Genomic DNA, 12,624 nt, shown 5'->3' on the forward strand with positions numbered 1-12,624 from the left:
GTAGTAGGCACAAAAGACTCTTCCTTTTCTAAAAATACACGTCTGCATTTCTGCACTGAAAAGGCCATCTAGAGCACGTAACAAAGCCAGCATTCTCGGATGTCTGGCCACCAGGAGGAAAAGTATTTCCTTTATCAGCAGCAAAGGGCGTGAAGTTACCCTTCACCTGGAAGCTGACTCTGCCTGTGAAACAGCATGGCATCGATGAGCTCCGTGATTGAGACAGACGGGACCTGACCTACTCCTCAGCCACTTGATACTATCACTTAACTTCTCTCAGCCTCAGTTTCCTCATCTGTAAAGTAGGAGTGATAACAGTATCCACCTTGTAGGATTCTTGAAAAGATCGGAAGTGATGACTTAAAGCACCAAGGATAGTTCCTGGCACAGAGCAGGCCATCAATACACAGTAGCTTTCTTATTCCTGGGACCCCAGCATCTGTGCTGCTCTCTCCCCATTTGTCTCCCTCTCATCCCTGCAATAACCCAGCCAAAGAAGACAAGCACTGATTTTCCCTGCTCCCTGGCAGCTCCCTCAAGAGCTGCAGCTCCTGAAGGACATTCCTGGTGCATGTTCTGGGTGGCAATTAGGAGGCTACTAGTTCATGAATGGAGCAGAGGAAATAAAGGAGACACCGGCGCTTGGGTCCTCATGGAGGGCTCTTCTGCCTGATCTGGCCCCAGCCAGGGGTCAGCAGGAATCTGTGGGAAGATAACAAAGGGTCCTGTGGAAAGGAAACTACAATGGTCTAAAAGAGTCTCCTTTTGGAGCTGTAGAAGGTCTTGAACCCTCTGAAATTAAATATGATTTTGGATGAGTGTGCATTTTCTTAGGAAAGAATCCAAACTATTCATTAAATTCTCAGCAAAGTCTGTGATGCTCCCCTCAAAAATAAAAAATAAAAATGTTTTAAAACCATCAACTCATATAGGGCAAACAAGAATGTCTGAGGGAGCCCTAGCTGGTTTGGCTCATTGGATAGAGCATTTGCTTGAGCGATTGAAGGGGCCTGGTTTTGTTTCAGTCAAGGGCACATGCCCAGGTTGTGAGCTCGATCCCTGGTAGGGGACATACAGGAGTCAGCCAATCAATAATTCTCTCTCATAATTGATGTTGCTATCTCTCTCCCTCTTCCTTCCTCTCTGAAATCAATAAAAATATTTTTTAAAATAAAATTTAAAAAAAACAATGTCTGAGAAAGAAAGAATAACATAAAACTATCTCTAATTCTTAGTGCACATGTAACTCCACTTACCAAGTGGATTACCATGTGTGACCTCAATTGGTCCTCACAATAATGAAAGAAGAAGTTATCAACCCCAGATAAGGAAACTGAGACTCAGAAAAGGTTGTCCCTTCCCAAGATACCTTAGTGGAAAGTGGCAGAGCCAGGACTCAACCCAGGATGTTTTGTTTTGCTTTGTTTTGTTTAAGGTATTACAAATAGCAGTACACATGTCTCCTTTTTTTCCTCCATTGACCTTCCCCTGGCCTCCCCCATCCCCCCCACCCCACCCCGCACATGCCCTTACCCCCCTCCCCCCACCCCCAGTATCGTGTATCCATTAGTTATCCTTATATGCATGCATACAAGTCCTTCAATTGATTTCTTAACCCCGCCCCCACACCCTTCTCCAGCCTTCCTGCTGTAATTTGACAGTCTGTTCAATGCTTCTCTGCCTCTGTATCTATATTTTTTATCATCAGGTTATAATGTTCTTTATTATCCATAAATGAGTGAGATCATGTGGTATTTTTCTTTCACTGACTGGCTTATTTCACTTAGCATTATGCTCTCCAGTTCCATCCATGCTGCTGCAAATGGTAAGAATTCCTTCTTTTTTATAGCAGTGTAGTGTTCCATTGTGTAGATGTACCATAGTTTTCTAATCCACTCACCTGCTGATGAAAGCCCAGGATCTTAATCACTACATTATAGTGTCACCTTCTCCAGGCCAAGCTCCAGGGAGCTCTTTCCACTACACCATCCTGCCCATGTTTTCACACATTAAGAAATTTTTATACTAAATTTAATACTAAGAAATTTTCTAGATATCAGGGGGAAAAAATAAGTCTTAGGAAAGATAGATACATAGATAGATAGATAGATAGATAGATAGATAGATAGATAAGTACCAAACACCACAATTACTTTGCTTGGAAAGTGGGGATTATAAATTACTACCCCACACATATCTGACATGTAATAAGTATTCAATTAGCAGTAGGCATAATTGGAATTATTATAATTTAGTGAAACAGCATGTCCTATGGATCAAAGGTGCCATCTGCCTATCTCCCTGTATCCCTGAACTTCACTCAGGTGCCAGTGAGAGAGAGGCCTCAATTTGGCTCCCAGGAGTCATCACACTCTCCCCCAGCTGCATGCTCGGGAAGCCAGCAGCAACAGCCAGAAAAACTTGGGAGCAAGCCTGGGCCCCAAAGCCAACTATCCGACATCATCCAAGGTGCCGAGAGGTCTTGGAAACCTTCAGGGTGATTACAGGAGGTAAGGAATATTCATGGCAAGCTTCTCCAGACACAGGAAGAAACCCAGAAAATAAGTATAAGAAGTTATCAAAGATAGGGAAGATCCACATCTGACATAGATATGCCAATGGATGAAAAAGCCAGGATTTGGTAGACCAGGTTTTTTGGAGAACAAAGGTTTTGGGGGACCTTTGACTCATAGCCCCTTTGTCTCTTCAAGAAATTCATGTAACTGATGTGATTCTTGAAGGAAAATCATTTTTATCCGTTTGTCTGTCCCACTATTCACAGCCAGGATATATAATCTCCAACATAATCTATAAACTCTCCACAAAGGAAAAATAATCATTAACAGTTAATAGCTGCCATTTATTAAACAATTATACTATGTATTAAAGCCCTTTACATATATTATCTAATTTAATACTCAAAATGGAATTTTGAGGAAAATTGCAATCCCCATTGAATAGATGAAAAATTGGCCTCAGTGTCATGTACCAAGGTGATAGGGCTGGTAAGCAACTAAGACAGAATTCTAAATCCCATACTCTCAACTATTATGTTTTCAGATAAAACACTGGTTTCTAACCATGGGCTTCTAGACTTCATTTTCTCCCAGTCCTTCCAGAAACATAGGAGCTAATTTATTCCACTCTACCCTAACCCAAAAGATTTGTTGGCTATTGAACTGAATAAACTACACTAACCCAAGAATCAGCTATGCTCAGAAGCACACAGACATGGCATAAATGACACAAAGTATGTTCGAGGTGAGGATATGAACAGGTAAAGGAAAAGGGGATGTGACCACAAACCTTCTGTCCTACATACTGACATACCCAAACACTACACAATCCTCTCTTTTCAAGAACAATTTCAAGAAAAGATCACTTTTCAATGACAACAAAATTCTTGAAATGGTAGAGGAGTGTCTGTAGAATAAGGAAAGGTGACCACAGAAGAATATAGGGAAATATCACTTAAAAAAGCAAATACATAACACCCTGCAAGTGTTCTCCTTGGATTTACCAAAGCAAGTCATAACTTTGGAACCAACCCATTAACACAAATCAAAATAATCTAAACCAAATGTTCCCATTTATAGCCCTTTCCCCCTTGAAGTGTTGAACAATGTTCTACAAGGATTAATGCACTCTCACACACCAGACCACCTTGCTCCAATGATTACCACCAGGCCCCAAAGTTTGCACGGCCAAGTGAGCAAACGTCTGAACCCCCAAACCCAGAGCAGAGATCACAAGAGAGGTGGGGAGAGGTAGACATAATGAATGTGGGAAATTTTTCAACAAGACCTCCCTCTGGAAATGAAACTCAGGATTTTTATTCCTAGAAGTCATCCTTCAATAGGACTCAGACACTACTCTACTTGCCTCCACCCTTTTCAATTGGCCATCTTCAGCCAGAGGGATCTGTCACTTAGCAACTATTCTCCAACAAAAATAAAAGCCAGGATGACATCAGGCTTTTGACATCTTTTGCTCCCTAGCATTCATAGGACAAGCTTCAAGCAAAGCCAAGAAATCTACAGTTTCCATCAGACCTGGTTTCAAAGCTTGAGGAGCTCTGTAGAGGTGCCCCCCTCAGTGTCACAGAGTAGTCACTCTGGGTCACTCCAGTCAGGGTAAAGGGTTCTTATTTAACTCCAAGGTTATAAGACTGAATACAGGAACCACAGCAATCCCTCAAGTCTCATCCAATCTTTCTTCAATTACAGTGTAAGTATGGTTAACCCGGAATTTGGCCCAATTACATGGTCCAGTTTAGGCAGCTGGCTTAGCATCATAACTGACACCTGTGGTGATCTCCTGAGAGACATTCCTTGACACCTCAACTGTAGTCATTCTCTCCCTATCACCCATGATTTGTTTATTTCCTGGATATTTTTATGACTTAACACTTCTTTGTCTGGTTGCTTTCTTTTCTGACTACCTTCATGAACATAGGGAGCCTGATTAATGTTTTAGCTTCAATCCCCAGACACTGACACAAAGAAGGTACACATCAATATTTATTGCATGGATGGGATAAGGCAGTGGAAGAGACATCACGTAGAGGCTCTTGTAGGTCCTTAAGTGATGAGTGACACACCCTAACATTACTAATTTTCCTAAATAAATCATTACAGATCCAGTTCTCATCAATTTATACAAATCTCTTCTTTTGTCTTTTTATACTTTCGGTCTCAGGGAAAATAAATGAATTACATGTGTTTGTGACCTACTGTGTAAAAGTAGTATTTCTTTTTTTATGTTCCCATTTCCCCTACTGAACCTTGCTTTGAAGAGGGAAAAGGGAGAAATAAAACTGTAGAATAGATACTGAAGGTATGGCTCAACCAACTATTATTCCAAGATTTTATGAACAAGCCCATGCTCACTTAGCCATTCCTTGACAATTTTGTCTCAGCTTACAAATGGAGTATATACACGGGAACCCCAATAAGATGACTAAGTGAAACTCCTGGGATATCTTTTCTGATGACTCTGATAGCCAACTAACGAGGCGCAAATAACATCATGGCAACTACTACTGATCCTGGGCTCTCCTCATCTGTCTATTTAAGAACCTTATAACTATATGAAATTCTTATCCACTTACTTGTTTGTTTGCTGTCTGTCTTTTCTGCCTGAATCTAAGTTTCATAAGAGTAGAACCATGTCTGCCTTATCCATAAGCTCCTTGAACACTTTAGCCCCCAATAAACAACTGTCAAAAGAACTTACAGTAACTACCCATATGTGCTCTGTGAGATTTCCCAGGCTTCTGGACAAAGACTAAGGGTCAGTTTCCTCCTAAAATAAAAAAGATAATGTATGGATTCTTCCTCCATGATGAGCTAAGGCTTTACCAGAAATTCCGCATCATATATACACAGGATCTGAGTAAATTCAGTTCAGGTTTCAGAAAACTATTTAAATTTAGCCTGTTTAACATCTGCATATTCATAAATCACACTAAGTATGAGGATAAAAGGACTCAATAAACTCCCCAGGCCTTGGATGAGCCTATTTAGCAGGGGCAAAATAAACACATATATGGCAGATTGTATTTTCCATAGATGGTCATACCAGGAAAGCCCAACCCACATGCCATTCTTACAATGAATAAGACATACACTTCTCCATCAAGCCATGGGCCTATTTCCCTCCCCTTGAACCCGGTGGACCACTGCACTGACTTAAACCAAAAAAACAAGGCAGACGTGAAACTGCAGGACTTCAGAGGTGTGCACTGCCTCTGCACTCTCTCATCTCTCCTCTCTCTTCTCTCAATGGGCAACTCACTTTGGAGCCCATAGCTATCTTATAGAGGTGAAGCCACCAGGCTGGAGTAACCACACAGTGAGACAACATAAAGAGATGACCAGTTGCTCCCACCCCCAGCTGCTCTAGTCCTCTGAGCTCAGATGCCAGACATGTGAGTGAGCAGAGGATTCAGATAATCCAGCCTGCAACCCTAAAATCATCCCACCTAATACCAAGTGGAGCAGAAATAAGCTGTCCCTGATGAGCCTCGTCTACATTGCAGATTAGAGAGTGAAATAAATATTGTTTTAAAACCACCAAGGTTGAGGGTAGTTTGTTTTCCAGCAACAGTAGCTGGTACAATGTATAACATCAGTAATTAGAGTCACTCATCTATAGGTCTCAGTACCATGTCCTATAGAAGGGTAGGTGGAGATGGGGAGTAGCATCAGTCCATGTGCAGCAGGTGGGGTTCTATATATACAACCCCAAAATTTCAGAGTCAAGGAATGTCATAAAGCAAAAAGCAGAAAAAATACAAAACTGCATAACACACAAAGCTTTTCCAAGTCCTCCAGTCTTAAAGCTCTTTGGACTTGAAGAACCTGAGTCTGGCTCTTCTTCCATGCCACTTTCTCCCTTTGCTGTCCATTACACTTGCACAAACAGAGACAGGAAAGTGAAAACACTTTCCTTTTGAACAAATTCTTTTTACCAGTTTGTTCACCTACAGGAATGCCTCACTCCAGAATGTTTTTGTTTTGAATAAGTCAAAACAGGGATTATTTTCCTGTGTGAGGTCTCTCTTAGGTCTGTCTCAGCAGACTACATCAACCAAACATGGAGGAATATTCTTCTAATGAGAAAAATCATTTAAATTTCAGTATTTACTGCAAAAATATTTAACATGAATGTGTCTACTATCTCACATAGGTTTCAACATTAGGCTCACACTAAATTTGAATACTAACTCTGCCAGTTGCTAGTCCCTCAGATCACTTTGTTTTGTGCTTTGTAGCAACTGTATTAACAACCATCATCTATTAAACCCCCAGTATGTGGGAGACACTGTCCAGGATGCTTAATTCATTTAATTATTTCTAATGCTCCCAACCATCTTAAAGTGTATACAAGACAGAAAACCAACTCAGAAAGGTTCAATAACTTGCCTGAAGTGGCCTAGCCAGTCAGTGGCAGAGACTTCATTTTATTCCAAATTTACCTAGCCCAAAACCTGTGTCCCCACACCATTATATCTTTAGCCACTTCACTACAAAATTCATTTTCCTTACATTTCTTTATTTTTGTCAAATTGAGAGTTAGAGATAATGAAAGCTCATTCCTAAGTACCTGAGCCCACACAGTACCAGAGAGCAAGACCAGGGCAAAAGGGGAGAAAAGTGAGCACAGACAGGCACTGCAACCTAAAACATGGGTCTTCTGATCATCCCCAAAGTGAAGGTCAAGTGACAACTAAGAGGAACAAGATGTCATGCCTTCCGTATGAGCAATGGCAAGATAGGTGGTAGAGGAAGAGAGGGTAGAAATGAACACAAAGCACTGAGGTTGGTCAGCAGGAAAAGGCAAACAAACAATTTCACCAAGACCTTTTCTCCCTTTCTTAATTCCTCTCATGGGAAGAACTGAACTTTCCAATAGAGTATCTTCCAGGAGCTTAGAGATAAAATGGGAAAGTTTCTCATGGTGGTCTATTCTTTTATTTTATCTTGCCAAATAACTTAAAGAGAACCCGGCCTTCTCGCCTCCAAAATTCATTACTTCATCTCAGAAACTCAAAGGGAAAATGACGAGAAGGGTGAGTAAGAGCACTGACTACAGCAAGTTCCAGATAATAGACTTCATACAACACTGTCTTGGTTTCCAAATCTGACCTACAAGAGATTTAAAGGGTGTCTGAAGGACAATTGCATGGAGTAAGTCACATGGGGTCAGAAATTCCTGAGCTCTAACCCCAGCTCCACTACCTGACCTGAACCGAGTTCCATAATTTCCCTCCATTTTCCACATCTATAGAATGGGGACAATGATACTAACATCAAAGACCTTTTTAAAGAATAAATAATGTATTAGAGATGCCTAATATGGTACCTGACCGAAGTCTTTCTAAATTAGGAAAGAGGTGAACAAAAAAATAGCCATAAAGTCTTGCCTTCAAGATATGTCCATAATACCCACTAATAATTAAGTTATGCAAAAACTTTAAAGTGAGAAAGTGCATGGCGGGGAGGAGTCCTTATAAGTCAAAGAGGGAGGCAGGAGAATTAATCAGAAATACCCACTAAGGCCAAGGAAAACCAGAGCAATTGCATATGTTTCATAGCTAAGAAGCTCATTATCATCTGAAGCCCAAAGCAGAGAAAAGAGAAAAGATGGCCTAATAAACATACTCAAGTCAGGGCATTTAGCTAAAGCTTTAGAGATTTTATTAAATGCCAACACTGAATGAAAGGAAATTTTCTTTCAAGTAGTAAATGATTTATAGGACTGGGTCATAACAGAGGAAAGAACTGTCAGGCTTTAAGGAAGCCAGCTCCCGTCTTCAGAGGGGGGAGAATAAACCCTAGATTCAGTGAGGAGCCAAAATGCCAGAGAGATCATTAACTGCATAAGGCAGCAACTTGGCACAAACAGTTCCAGAGGCCCTGTGACTTCACCACCACGGAGGGTGCCTGGCCCTGGACTTAAATAATAGAGGAGGGAGGAGCCCATGGAACAGGGTCAGATATCCTGCCTTTGCTCTCTAATAATCCAGACATCACCTCAAAGAATGGGAAGATTCCATTCCTGGGAGAAATAACAAGAGGCACTCTTTCCATGCTATTGCTTAACGGCCACAAATCTTTCATGTGAGCTCCTGTACAATGTGACTTTGCCATTTCTCCCATCCAGAGGCAGAGTATATTTCTTTAGCCATTGATTCTTCAATCCCTTGAGTCTGGGCTGGCCATGTGACTTGCTTTGGCCAGCAGAATGTGCCCACACTGAAACCGTGTGAATTCCAAAGTCTGGGCCATAAGAGGGCCTGAGGCTTCCACCTTTGCCCTTTGGATACAGAGTCCTGCACCTGCCACTCCATAAAGAAACCCAGGAAGAAAGACCACATGGGCAGAGGCCCTGGACCCCAGCCTGAATGAGCTGCATTTGTGAGCCCACAAGGCCAAAGGAAGCACCCAGCCAGGTAGTTTAGCTGCAACTTATTTTATTTTATTTAAAAATAGTTTTCCAAAATAATCCAATACTTCTCAAACTCAACAACAGCTAAAAATCTATTGCTGAATAGTAGTTATCTTAGGAGCCGGAGGGATGGGTAGAGATAAGAAGGGAGTTTTATGGGATGCTGATAACTTTTATTTCTTGCCCTGAGTAGTGATTACTTGGATATGTTCACTTGGTGAAAATTATCAAGTTATGCACTCTGAACTGGATGTACTAATGGCCCAGTGCATAAATTCATGCACATTGAAAGGAAATTAATTAGAAGAAATATTTTAATATCACTATTCACCCTTTCTCTATAATAGAAGTGTCAACCAAATTCACTAACAATAATGACAGATCGAAACACACGCATGCAATTGTCAACTTAGCCTTTTATAGATATAGAATAAACTTGTTTAATTAGACTTGTTTTCTGATTTAGCTAAATTTTTCCCAGCCCAGTGAAGCACCCCAACTTCTCTTTCAGGTAATTGTCAGCAACACAGCAGTAAATATCAACATGAAGCAGATCATTATTATAGATCATGAAGAGAGAACAAAGGGTAAAATATTTAACTGCTGCAGTGTTTGACTATATTCTGAACAGTGAGAAAACCTAAGTCATTTTCAAGGTCCACCATTTCTTACTTCTTTTCAGTCAGGTCAAGTTTCTAAGCTTTCTAAATCTCTGTTTTCCTGATAATAAAAAGAAAATAGGATTCCACCAAGTCTATTATCTACCTACTCCAGGCCTTCTGTGAGGATAAAATGAGATGAGACACAGAAAAAATGTTTCACAGACATCTGTTTAAATTGTAAAATGTTTCCACCTGGCTATAAAGCAAGTTGTGTTCCTGGGCTGAAGAAACTGCAAAAAGTCTAGTCACTATGGAGAGGAAGCTGGCCATTGCTACATGACATTATCATCTGGATGGACACTTAGCATAATAGCCTTTTATATACATAGATACTAAACTTGCATTTTAAATAGTTTAAAAGAAACCCTTCTTGGCAAAAATCTCTTTGAGAAACAGGAGTATGTGGCTAAAGGAAACAAATTATCATGCTCACAATTTTTTGTCCATTGATCAATTTCCTCAGAGAAACTTAAAACACACACAAGTTCAGTTTTAAAAACTGAATGTCACTTGTTACTTATTCGTTTGTTTCTTTCTTGCCAAAAAATGAGCTATTTATGAGTCTAAAGCTTTGTAATGCCTGGGTCAAGATATTTTCAAGAGCTGGTTTAAAATTTTCGTGTCATTTCAGAAAGTGTCAACCACCTACAAAATACCAGGTCTTTGACACTTCCATGGCACAGGTCAACCACACATACTCCATAAGACCACATCTCATCCTCATCTCAGGGTCTCCCAGCCCCAGCAGCCTATACAAAAGCCAAACAAAGTGTCACCTGTTCACACAGAAAAGACTCCACAAATGCCTGGTTGGTAGGAAGACCCCAAAGCCCTGAACAATGTTTATATCATTTGACTAAGCAATTCCTCTTCAAGGAGTTTGTTCAAAGTTAATGATTTTAAATGGAGACAAAGATTTATGCATGGAATTAACCATCAAGTTCTTTAAAATAACAACATCAACAACAAAGAAGAATGGTAATACTCCAAAGGTTTAAAGTTAGGAGATCAGATAAGGAAACTATTATATCTATAAAGCAGAAATCGTACAGATACTTAAAATTATACTAAAGAAGATAACAGATATTCTCTTTGTGGTAGGATTATGAGTACGTTTCTTCCTACTTCTTTGTAATTTTCTGTACTTCCCAAATTTTCTACAAAGTAGGGGTGTTTATCACTTTGGATTTTTATAAAAATCAGAAGAAACAAAAAACTAGAAAAATGTGTTGATTTGGTCCACAAATATAGTTGTACTGGGAAATATAGCTTTAACAAGTATATTTGGGGGTAAAGGGCACAATGTGGACCAAATCATTATTAAATAAAAACTGACATTTCACCTCACTAGTGGACCACTGAGGTGACCCCCAAAATAGATTAGGTATTATCTATGACCATCAGAATAATACCCTGATAAACTTCATCCCTGTGTTAACTGATAGGGTACACCAAAGGACAGGGGTAAGCTTTTGGTATATCTTCATAATTTGCTGCACATAATTTGCTGAAATGATTAACATTATAATTGATTTCTCTTTTAGTGTCTGTTCATGACTTTATCCATTACTTACATTCTTTGACTGGAAGTATCACTTCAGCTATATACATCTCTTGAACATGTCACCAGACCCAACTCCCACTGAGTCACATTAATCTTTCTTTTCCTCTAGATTCTGGGCTCTTCATTATCTTTGTAAACCCAATGTTCAGCACAGTGTCTTGCTCTTAATAGGTGCTCAATATAGTTTGACTAAAAGTTGTTGGATGTAGGTTAAGGACAAGAGGATTTACCTAAACTACATGGCAACAAGGACCATATTTCCCTACATGCCCCATGTATAGCACACAAAAGATCTAAATAAGTATTTGTTGTTGTGTTTGTGAGCTCAGGCTGCCATAACAAAATACCATAGACTGTGTGTCTTAAACAACAGATACTTATTTCTTACAGTGCTGCTGACTAGAGGTCTGAAATCAGTGAGCCAGCAGAGTTGGGTTCTGGGGAGGACTCTCTTCCTGGCTTGCAGACAGCTGTCTTCTTTCTGTATGCTCAACATGCAAGAAGTGCGCAAGATATGACCTCTTCTTTGGGCATGTACAAAGGAGCAGAGAGAGGGAACTCTCTGGAATCTCTTCTTATAAGTACATTAATCACGTCTAATCCCACCTTTATGATCTCATTTAACCTAAACTACCCACTCAAATATAGTTGTACTGGGAAATATAGCTTTAACATGTATATTTGGGGGTAAAGGGCACAATGTGGACCAAATCATTATTAAATAAAAACTGACATTTCACCTCACTAGTGGACCACTGAGGTGACCCCCAAAATAGATTAGGTATTATCTATGACCATCAGAATAATACCCTGATAAACTTCATCCCTGTGTTAACTGATAGGGTACACCAAAGGACAGGGGTAAGCTTTTGGTATATCTTCATAATTTGCTGCACAACAGGGAGACAAGAATTTGGGCATAGATGTGCTTTAGGGGAATTAATCAGAAGCAACAAGTCTGGATTCAGATGTACAAACATAGGAGGTGAGAACTACTATTAGAAGTCATTGCAAGAGTCAGTTGAGTGCTGATAGTAGGAACAACTATGCCATTAGTAGTAGGGAGATGGGAAAAAGAGCAGAAACAAGGGCATCACCAGGGTCAGATACACCAGAGATTGTTATCGAATGGATAATGAGAGACACAGAGAAGAAAAAGGCAGCAAAGATCATGTTAAGGTAAAGGGGGGAGGTGGTCTATACCATCCAAAGATTCAGGATAGGAGGAGAAAGTGGTTGTGACTTGCAGGAAGAAAGGGAGGGTCCACATTAAAGGGAGGGTCTACATTGAATCTCAATTGCCAGGAGATACCCAGGCAGAGATGCTAGTCAGGCAGTTGGATGCATTGAACCTTAGGACAGAAGTCAGGTGGATACATGAACATCAACCACAGAAGTAAATGAGATGGCTAAAAAAAACAGCACAGAAACTCAGAAACCATCTTC

At 40.2% G+C, this 12,624-nt stretch overlaps 1 protein-coding gene across 5 annotated transcripts in view; it reads right to left on the minus strand.

The window, feature by feature from the left end:
- Positions 1–12,624, minus strand: part of ARHGAP26 (Rho GTPase activating protein 26) — a 407,506-nt gene that overhangs the window by 333,367 nt on the left and 61,515 nt on the right. The gene's annotated exons all lie outside the window — the stretch shown is intronic.

This window comes from Pipistrellus hanaki (assembly GCF_964339955.1).
Source record: "Pipistrellus hanaki genome assembly, chromosome: 5".
In the NCBI taxonomy this organism is placed as follows: Eukaryota; Metazoa; Chordata; class Mammalia; order Chiroptera; family Vespertilionidae; genus Pipistrellus; species Pipistrellus hanaki.